Below are 10,978 nucleotides of genomic sequence, written 5' to 3'. Positions count from 1 at the left end.
TGAATTGTGCTGCAATAAACATAGGTGTGCATGTGTCTTTTTCATATGATGATTTCTTTTCCTTTGGGTAGATACCTCGTAGTGGGCTTGCTGGATTGAATGGCAGATCTACTTTTAGTTCTTTAAGGAATCCCCACAGAGGTTATACTAATTTACATTCCCACCAGCAGTGTGTAAGCATTCCCTTTTCACCACATCCACACACACATCTATTGTTTTTTTGACTTTTTAATAATGGTCATTCTTGTAGGAGTAAGGTTGCATCTCACTGTGGCTTTAATATGCGTTTCTCTGATGATTAGTGATGTTGAGCTTTTTAAAATGTTTCTTGACCATTTGTATATCTTCTTTTGATAAATGTTTATTTATGTCATTTTTTGACGGGATTATTTGTTTTTTTCTTGCTGGTTTGTTTGAGTTCCTTGTAGATACTGGATAATAGTCCTTTGTTGGATGCATAGCTTTGCAAATATTTTCTCCCATTCTGTGGGTTGTCTGTTTACTCTGATGATTATCTCTTTTGCTCTGCAGAAGCTTTTTAGTTTAATTGGGCCCCGTTCATTTATTTTTGTTGTTGTTGCATTTGCGTTTGTGTTTTAGTCATGAATCCTTTGCCTAGGCCAATGTCCAGAAGACTTTTGCCAAGGTTATTTTCTAGAATTTTTATGGATTCAGGCTTTAGATTTGTCTTTGATCCATCTTGAGTTGATTTTTTTTAATAAGGTGGGAGATAGGGATCCAGTTTCATTCTACATGTGGCTATCCAGTTTTCCTAGCACCATTTATTAAATAGGGTGTCCTTTCCCCAATTTATTAAAAACTCTGCCTTACTGGTCTAGCAAAAACTATGTCTATCTTGTACACTGACATATCCTTAGCATACAAAATAGACCCTTAGTAAGTAGGAGGTGCAATAATAATTGATTAGCAAATGAATAAATTATATTTGTTGAGTACGTGGAAGGTTTTTTTAAAGAATAAACTATTTGGCTGGGCACGGTGGCTAATGCCTGTAATCCCAGCACTTTGGGAGGCGAGGTGGGTGGATCATGAGGTCAGGAGTTCGAGACCAGCCTAGTCAAGATGGTGAAACCCCGTCTCTACTAAAAACTACAAAAATTTAGCCGGGTTCAGTGGTGGGCACCTGTCATCCCAGCTACTTGGGAGGCTGAAGCAGGAGAATTGCTTGAACCCAGGAAGTGGAGTCTGCAGTGAGCCAAGATCATGCTGCTGCACTCTAGCCTGGGTGACAGACAGAACAAGACTCCGTCTCAAAAAAAAAAAAAAACAAAAGGAATAAACTATTATATGTTTGAGACATTATTAAAATTTTTATTTGCCATTTAGTATTTGTTTTCATTCTTGTTTTTTTCTGCTAGTTCACTCTTGGGTTAAAGATAAAATCAGGACAAGAGTACTCTGAATCATTCATGTCACAGTCACCATAGACTGAGAATCTGACCAGTTTTACTAGAAGGCTATTTTGTGTGCTTTAAGGGATTTTTACTCCTGCCCTTAGGACCCTTTCTGTGCTGGCAGGCACAGAGCCCTAATTATACTCTGATACATAAGCTTATTTTTTTAGGGTTTGTATTTCAAATGTAAATAACATACTAATAGTATAAACTCATTCCTATACTACCAGGCATTAATGGTTTTCATTAGAATAAGAAGCACTGCCATTCAGTAAAGTCAGCAGCAGGGATCTGATGTAAAGGAGTCCCACAGACACATATATATGGACATATTTCCTTAGGAAGGGCAATAAATGAAGCCATTGGGCCATGTAATGCCATTTACAGAAAACTGTCATTTTGAGGGAAACAGTCTGCAGAGATGTAGCTCTACTATCACTTAACCTGTATCATTGTCACACTACTCAATATGAAGCTATGAGAAATACAGACATGCCTCAGAGATATTGCAAGTTCAGTTCTAGGCCAATGCAATAGGGCAAATATCAAAATAAAGCTAATCACATTAATTTTTTGGTTTCCCAGTGCATATAAAAGTTATGTTTACACGATAGTCTCTTAAGTGCTTGACAGCATTATATCTAAGAAACAAATGTACATACCTTAATTTAAAAATACTTTGTTGCTAAAAAATGCTGACGGTCATCTGAGCCTTTGATGAGTAGTAATCCTTTTGTTGGTGGAGGGTCTTGCCTCAATGTTGATGGCTTCTGACTCATCAGGGTGCTGGTTGTTGACGGTTGAGTGGCTGTGACAATTTCTTCAAATAAGAAACAATGAAGTCTGCCTTATCAATGAGCTCTTTCTTTAACAAAAGATCTTTCTGTAGCATTTGATATTGTTTGGTAGCATGTTTTCCACAGTAGAGCTTCTTTTAAAATTGGAGGGAATCCTCTCAAACTCCACCACATTTTTATTAACTAAGTTTATGGAATATTTTAAATCTTTCATTATCATTTCAACAATGTTCATGGCATCTTTACCAGGAGCAGATTTCATCTCAAGAAACCAATTCCTTTATTTATCAACAAGAAGCAATTCTTCATATGTTGAAGTTTAATAGTGAGATGCAGCAATTCAGTCACAACTTCAGGCTCCACTTTTAATTCTAGTTTACTTGCTATTACAACCACATCTGTCATTATTTCCTTCACTGAAATCTTGAACTCCTCAAAGTCATCCATGAGGGTTGGTATCAACTTCTTCCAAACTCCTGTTAATGTTGATATTTTTACTTCTTCCCATGAATCACCAATGTTCTTAATGGCACCTAGAATGGTGAATCATTTCCAGAAGGTATTCAATTTACTTTGCCTAGATCCATTAGAGGAATCACTGTCTATGACAGTTATAACCTTATGAAATGTATTTCTTAAATAATAAAACTTGAAAGTTGAAATTGCTCTTTGATTCATGGGTTGCAGAATGGATATTGTGTTAGTATACACAAAAATATTAATCTCCCTGTACATGTCCATCTGAATTCTTAGGTGACCAGGTACATCGTCAATGAGCACCGATATTTTGAAAGGAATCTTCTTTTCTGAGTAGATCTCAACTGTGGGCTCAAAATGTTCAATAAACCATGCGGTAAACAGATGTGCTGTGCTTTGTTGTTCCATTTGTAGACCACGGGCAGAGTAGACTTAGTAACATTCTTAAGGGCCTTAGGATTTTCAGAATAGTAAATGAGCATTGGGTTGAACTTAAAGTCACCATCTGCATTAACCCTTAACAAAACCCAGGTTGTCTTTTGAAGCTTTGAAACCAAGCATTGACGTCTCTCTAGCTATGAAAGTCCTTGATGGCATCTTTTTCTAATATAAGCTTGTTTTATCTACATTGAAAATTGGTTGTTTAGTGCAGCCACTTTCATAAGTAATCTTAGATCTTCTGGATGACTTGCCGAAGGTTCTACATCAGCAATGGTTGCTTAAGTTATACCTGTATATTATGGAGATAGCTTTGCTCCTTAAATCTCATAAACCAACTTCTGCTAGCTTCCAGCTTCTCTTCTGGAGCTTCTTCATCTTTCTTCACCTTCATAGAATTGAAGAGAACTAGGGCTTTGCCCTGATTATGTTTTGGCTTAAGGAAATGTTGTGGCTGGTTTGATTTTCTATCAGAGCACTCAACCTTTTTCCATATCATCAATAAGGCTGTTTCATTTTCTTATCATTCATATGTTTGCTGGAGTAGCATTATGAATTTTCTTCAAGAGCTTTTCCTTTGCATTCACAACTTGGTTAATTGTTTGGGGCAAGAGGCCTAGGTTTGGGCCTATCTCGGCTTTTGACATTCCTTCCTCATTAAGCTTAATTATTTCTAGCTTTTGATTTAAAGTGAGAGATATGCAATTCTCTCTTTCATCTGAAAACTTAGAAGTCATTGTAATCTTCTTAACTGGGCTAATTTTAACATTGCTGTGCCTCAGGAAATAAGGAGACCCAAGGAGAAAGGGGAACAGGAAAATAGCTGGTCAGTGGAGCAGTCAGAACACACACATTTATCAATTAAGCGCACTATCTTCTATGGGCATAGTTTGTGGCACCTCGAAATAATTATAATAGATCACTGAACACAGATTTTCATAAAAGATATAACAGTAATGAAAAAGTTTGAATTATTGCGAGAATTACCAAAACGTGACACAAAGACACAAAGTGTCTTTAACATATTGTTAAAAAAAAAAAAATGGTGGCCACAGACTTGCTTGATGCAGAGTTATCACAAACCTTCAATTTGCACACAGTATCTGTGAAGCACAGTAAAGCTAAGCACAATAAAATAAATTTTTAAAAAATAGTTACATAACTAAAAAGCTTTTTCAGGCTTTGATTTCTACCCCCAACTCAAGAAATAATCTGCTCCCAAATTCATCCTTCTGCTTCTTAAAAAGCAGAAAACTATTTGCATCTGTAAATTCACAGTATTTTCACTTTCAAGATTAACAATAACTACAAAAATCTAGGAGTCTCATCCTCAGCCACAATATCTCATATCATACAAATCCAACCTATTCGCAGTACAACAAATGTCTCAAATAACAAGAAACTAAAAATAGTTTTAATGTATTACACCTGTATTATTACTTTAGACATTATGATATGTGTTTGCAGGTATATATATTTCTTAATCTTTCTTCATAAGGTTATGCTTGAAGATTTAGCTCAGACAATACCATGTAAACTGCTGTTATGTAAACAACTAGCTGTTTACTAAAATCCATGCTCTCCTTTACTTAAGTAATAGAACTGTAGCTGTGTTCTTCCTCTCCTGCTGAAGAAAAATGTTTTGATTTTGAACTTACTGTTTTTCTCTGCTTCCTGATGAAGGACATGATATTGGTGACAGCAAACACAGAGGCTTTGTCCTAAACATGATATCACAGTTGTGATCATTGGTCCTTAAATGACCTCAAGGAGGGGAATGTTAGATTCTTGCATGTGTGAGAAATAGCTTATTTTGCTTGAATTACTGATTTTTAGGGACGCTTTCTTAACAGCAGCTGACATTATCCTAATATAAACATTAAGAAAAATTCCTCGAACATAGAAACAACTATATATTATTACCATTTTTATTGCTAGAAGTCATTATCCTTACAATAGGCCTGTTTTTTGATGAGAATTGTGGTAGATGATATAGTGAGTATAGGAAAACTATGTGCTAAACAAGTCAGAAATTAATTTGTAATGAATGAAACAAGGAGGCTCAGTGGAGGAGATGAACATTCTCCTAGTTGTTATTTCAATTACTAATTTGAAATCTGGCTTATTTTTGGTAATTATATTTTTTTCTTGTTCTGAACATTTATGATAAGGGGAAGCTGAAAATAGCAAATGCCAATACAAGTAGAGGGATTCAGAATAAAACATCTACACGAAGGGAAGCTGGTCCAGCACATAACTCTCCTCACAGATGAAGGATTCCATAAGTCTAAATTCTGAGGGAATGAGAGAAAAAACAACAGCTTGCACTTTTCAGTTCTTATGGCAAATATTGACTCTTTGGAAAGCACACTATTTCTAAGGGGGCCATCCCAGAAAAAGTCATGAACAGTTCTGATTGTGGGGTGTATGTGTTGGGGCCAGGATATGGAAGAAGTGTTCTGTGCTCCATGTAAATATGGGTTCTTCTGTCCATATATCAGTGAGACATTTTCTCATATCCCACCAGCTTTCCTCATTATTCCTTCGTTCCAAAATTATCTAGGCTAAAACTGCTTAGACTAAGAAAAAGGAGAAAAGTAAGCAATTGGGAAAGCCTCCAAAAGGAAGAATTTGGGCATGGTTTTGGGGAGCAAGACTTCTTTTTTCTGTTTTTTTCTCTTCTCTACAGTGACATTACCTTGTATGGTTCCAACAAGCCTTACATGTACAGGAAAGCCTGCATCTCATTTCTGCTGAAATATGTTTTCAATTTAGGATTTGAGTTTCCAGATTGATTTGTTAACATCTGAAGAACTCAATGTCACTGTGACATAATGTTCCCCCAAGGCCTGTTGGCCGTCAGCAGAGAAATGGGCAGTGATTAGCTAGCTGTCAGTGGTCAAAGGTGCTGATGTGACTGCGGAAACCAACGTGGGAAAACGGAGAAGAAAGTAGGGAAAAACAGGGTTTCGTGGCGGGGAAGGAGCTGAAGGGTTTGTTAGAAGATAAAATATGAGAAGGGACTAGATAGAAAAAGATGCAAATATTACAGATAATTTAGAATGTGTTTGAAAAACAACTTTCAATAGAAAAATAGTTTCAGAAATACATTTTCAAAACAAAGGGGTAGGAACCAGAGCAAAAGGAAAGAGTAATCTTTGAAGAAATTATATTAACTAAATTTCTTCAAAGAAATTATATTAACTAAATTTCTAGGGGCTAATTATGATGTAATTATTTCAAAATATCATGCTAATCATAGCAATTACAATAAAAGCAATTCCAACAATTGCTACCTCTATCTGTGAAGACCTGTTTATATGCCACTCATGTGTCTAGCATTTAATGTAGATCATCTCATTTAAGCATTTATGGGATTATTAATAGCCCCGTTTTACAGGAGAAAACAAAAATCAACAGGAACAATAGGTTTCCTCTTTCTCTGTATTCTTTCTTCCCTAAAACAATGGTTTGATTGATTGAGATGGAGTTAACTGTATTTGAAAGGGAAAATTATATCACAAAAGTATATCTCAAGTCATGTACAGATGGGAGGAGGGAGCCATCCCATTATGATTGTTTTGCCAATGATGAAGATATTGTTAGTGAGATTTGTTTAATGTATTAATGTATACATATGAATTCTGTCCGCCCCCTTCCATATCACCGCTGGAGCCACTTCATTTGTCTCCACTGCACATTCTGTGACCCCTGATTGAGCTTTCCTTGAAGCAGCCATTTCTGTTACCTCTAAAGAAATGCTTTGATTCTGCATGACTTGTATCTTAGGGACAGTTGCTCCCCAAATTTCCCCCTTACTTAATTGAGAACCATGAGAGAAAGATTTCTCTTGGAGTCCATTTCTGTTAATGGAAGAAAGGCTTGGAGGGCAGACAGTCCCTTTCCAATGTTTGGCTTGAGAGCTATCTGGCAGGAAAGGAAATATCATTTGCTCAGCAGAGGTTTCTGTTCACTATTTTGAGTATTCTGGACCATGGAATTTGTCTTACCATATAGATACATTTGCCCTTAAAAATTGTGTTGAAGAGGCCACTCTGAAAAATTAGAAAGTTACAAACTTTATTATAGGTGCCTTCACAATTTTCTTTAAGGCCCCTTTTCTCCTTTATCCCTTACTCCAATCCTACTCTATTTCACTGTGATTTAAGTTTATTTATGAGTGAGTTTGTGTTTAAATAGAAAATTAGGTGAAGAGGGCAGAAAATTTGAATCAAAGATCAAGTAGATCTGGAATCACATATCCAATACTACTTCTTAGTAGCTTTGTGACTTTGGTCTTATCTCTGAGTTTCTTAAAATGAACTTTAAAATGTGGAAAATAAAGCTTACCTTTTAGAGTCATCATGTAAATTTTATGACATAGGCTGTGAACATGTTGCACTTTTTTGCAAATAGCGACCTCTCAATTAATAGTAGTTTATATTTTTGAACTCTAAAAAACCTTTTAAAGTCAAAGGATATAGTTATTATAATGGACCACTATTCTGTGGAAAATGCATTTGTGGAATTTCTCAACTAGAACAAATTCTTGCTTTTTCTGTGTTCACAGTACTTTCTTCAAGTCAGTAGCATAGCACTTACTGTGCTCTATTAACTGTTAACATGTATGGTTTCTACTAGATTATCAATTTCTTTATTATTAGATGCTTAATACTTATTGGCTACGCATTAATTTACTTAGTGTTACACATTCTTATCCCTTATAGAAGCCAATCTTTTATCCAGGTCCACGGCTAAGTTTGCTTTTTGAGACTTGTAATGAATACATTCTTCTAAAATATTCTATTCTTCCTCTTTCTTCATAGAGCGTCTTTCTAATGAAAAATGACCTAACCTAGATGGCACAGGATACCAACCCTGTGTGTGAGATGCGGCTGCTAGAACAGTACTCTATCAATCATCTGCACCTTATTATATTTTGATTTTTAACAAAAAATGTTTTTTTCAAAGGAATTTATTAGAATAAGGAAAGGAGTTACAAAAAAAGTTAATGTTTTATCACTGTTGCTCAAAACTTTTAGTTCAGTTTTGGATTTTTCTTTATCATTTGGCAACAGCATGGTAGGAAATTAATGAGCTCAACCTCCGAACAAGATAAAATTGGTTGAGTCAATTTTCAGCTTGTTCCAGTTGGGATAATTACTGTGTGGAGTGATAATTACCACTTAATTCCATGTTTTACTGTCTGAGATTTTAGCTGCAGTTAATTCTATTTTCTGCATCTCATATCTGCTTATAAAATCTTCCTCAAAAAAAATCCTGACAATGGACCAATGAGTTCATTTTATCCACCTTGCTTACTTAGCTTTATAAATTTGAGCATTTATATCTATCAAGTTTTGATTGTTATAACTTTAAAAACATCTTTAAGCTTTCTGAACAGAAAATGCAATAAGGGAGTTATATTTTGTCTAAACTAATTTTCTAACCACAAGGTTGCCCTGTCATCTATTCGGTATGGAGAAATCTCAATGACTTTTCCTAATGTCTTTTCATTATCTGAAATCAACTGAATATTTACGGTTACAGATAATTCTTTGCGCTTAGTCTCATAATGCAAACTTTATATTAGGAAGAGGTATTAGTATACAGTTTTAAAAATTATCTGTTTCAAAATATTATTGTATCTCCTGCTTTTTAAGACCTTGAAGAAGACATGTTGGGATGTTGGGTCTGGCTGAGTTCAGTTGATGTAAGAATATATTTAATTTACAATAGCATGACTTTTCAAAAGACTTCTTCCATTTCGTTTCTCTTTTTTCTTCATAGCCCTAATGAATAGAGAAATGTTTTGCTTTTTCAAAGTTCATAAAACCTACTCCTATTCTTTTGGTTTCATGTTCTCTCTGGGTGACCAAATTTTGTAAACGTTGTTGAATAATTGGCTGCCTTCTGAGGAAGTTCTTCAGAGGTCGGAGGCTAATGGTATCAAACATCAGGCTGCCTGGTTTCTTGTAAGGGTGTTTGGTTAAGATCAAGATCTCAGATAAGAGTGAAGTTGCTGGGAAAGGAAATGGCTTCAAATACAGCACAGCAACAGTAGGGAGCCGAGAGAGCAAGATCCACGGAACATATGATGAGTTGTGATTTGTTTTTCTCTCTAAAATCTTTAGATAATCGAAGTACCTTCATTTAACACAAAGAGAGCTATCTTTCGAGATATGAGAAAAAATAAGAAAGATTTGCCTTCAGATGTGAACTATCAAGATTAGCAGCAAATCAGATGACTAGAAAGAAACAGTGAAGCGAAACAAATGAGTTTCCAGTTCCCTCAGTTTAAAACCAGCCTCCCTGGATTTGGAGGTCAAAGCTCACAACTCAAAGTGACACCTCCTATTTAAGTGCTTTTCTTCTGAAGAGTTGAAAGCACCTGACAAACATTAACTATTTCGTGCAGTGAAAGAAGACAAAGATACTATCAAGTGAAGAGCTACATTCAAGGATCTGAGTCCTGTGGTCCAACCAGTTTGATAATACCGATTTTATCTTCACATTATTTTCTTCCTATGAACACTTTCAAGGTGATATGCCACTTTAGCCAGGCCTTGCTCTATAGGAAGATAGCTTTATCTACTTGGAATTTTTTTTCGCAAGAGACTTTAGGGTTTTCTCCGTGTCACATCAAAGTCGCTATGCAAAAACTGTACGCTCTGCTAATTATACGTCCTCATTTTTTTTCTATTTCTCTCATTTTTCTAATTATTTGTTTCTCATATTTTCACTGATCAAGGACTGTCTTAATAATGTTCAACAATCAATTTAGGAGAAAATGCTCAGAAGAACATGAAAAATAATTAAAATGTGATGAGGAAGTGAAGGAGAGTGTTTATAGTGACATTGTAGTTCAACGTCTTCATTTTACTGAGGAGAAAATTAAAACCCAGACAATGCCAAGACCTTCATTACCAGAAGAAAAAAAAAATACTTTTGTTTATGGCGAAACTTTCCTTTGAAACTCCAAATTTACAGGAAGTCCTGATTAGGGCAGTACCTAGCCTGGGAATGGCTGCTCTCCTAGATCTGCGGCTACATAATCTGCACAGTCATGAGTAGCTATGCCCGCTCAGGACTTGCGCTCTTCCTCCGGGAAAGGAGAATCATACCTTAAATGATGGCCACGTCTTTCAGCTCTAAATGACTAGACTCGCCTGGTATTTCTCCCTTGGATACTATGATTACACTTTGTTCTGCAGTAGTTATGACCTCAAAGCCCATGGCTTATATAGAATCAGTGAGTCACATCTGGCTCACTTTGTACACATCAACCTGGTTGCCACACTGGCTGTGTTTCTAAAATGCCAGGTGCTATTCTGGCAAACAAATGAAGACCTTGGTGGACTAGTTGTTTCTGCCAGCAGATCATTCTACTATCCAGCTCTACTGTCTCTGCAATGCTAAGGACACAGCACTACATTCCTCTACTGAGATTCCTCTGTATCGAACCATCCTTTCAGCAGCCACTAGGGTCCATTTCCTCCATGTAGCCTTGCCTGATTCCCTATACTTCTTACCATGATATAACCAGGTTATGTGATGTCGTTGGGCATAAAAGTAGATGCCTAGTAAATTCTTTAAACTTTTCTCTTTTAAAAGATTTTTGGTTACAAGAAAACACTTCTTTCTGATTTTCAGCATTTTGTTCACTTTCTCCCCACCCACTGTGACAATGGTTGCTTGAGTGTGACTAATATTAGACTAGCTTTACATATGCTTATTCATATACATTGCATTTTAATTCTCACAATTACGTTGTTAGATAGGTGTTATTATCTGCAATTTTCAAATGGGAAAATGGAAGCCCAAAGAGATTGAACAAGTTGCCTTGGGTTC

This window comes from Colobus angolensis, unplaced genomic scaffold (genome assembly GCF_000951035.1).
Source record: "Colobus angolensis palliatus isolate OR3802 unplaced genomic scaffold, Cang.pa_1.0 Scaffold198, whole genome shotgun sequence".
In the NCBI taxonomy this organism is placed as follows: Eukaryota; Metazoa; Chordata; class Mammalia; order Primates; family Cercopithecidae; genus Colobus; species Colobus angolensis.
This window is presented reverse-complemented; position numbering follows the sequence as displayed.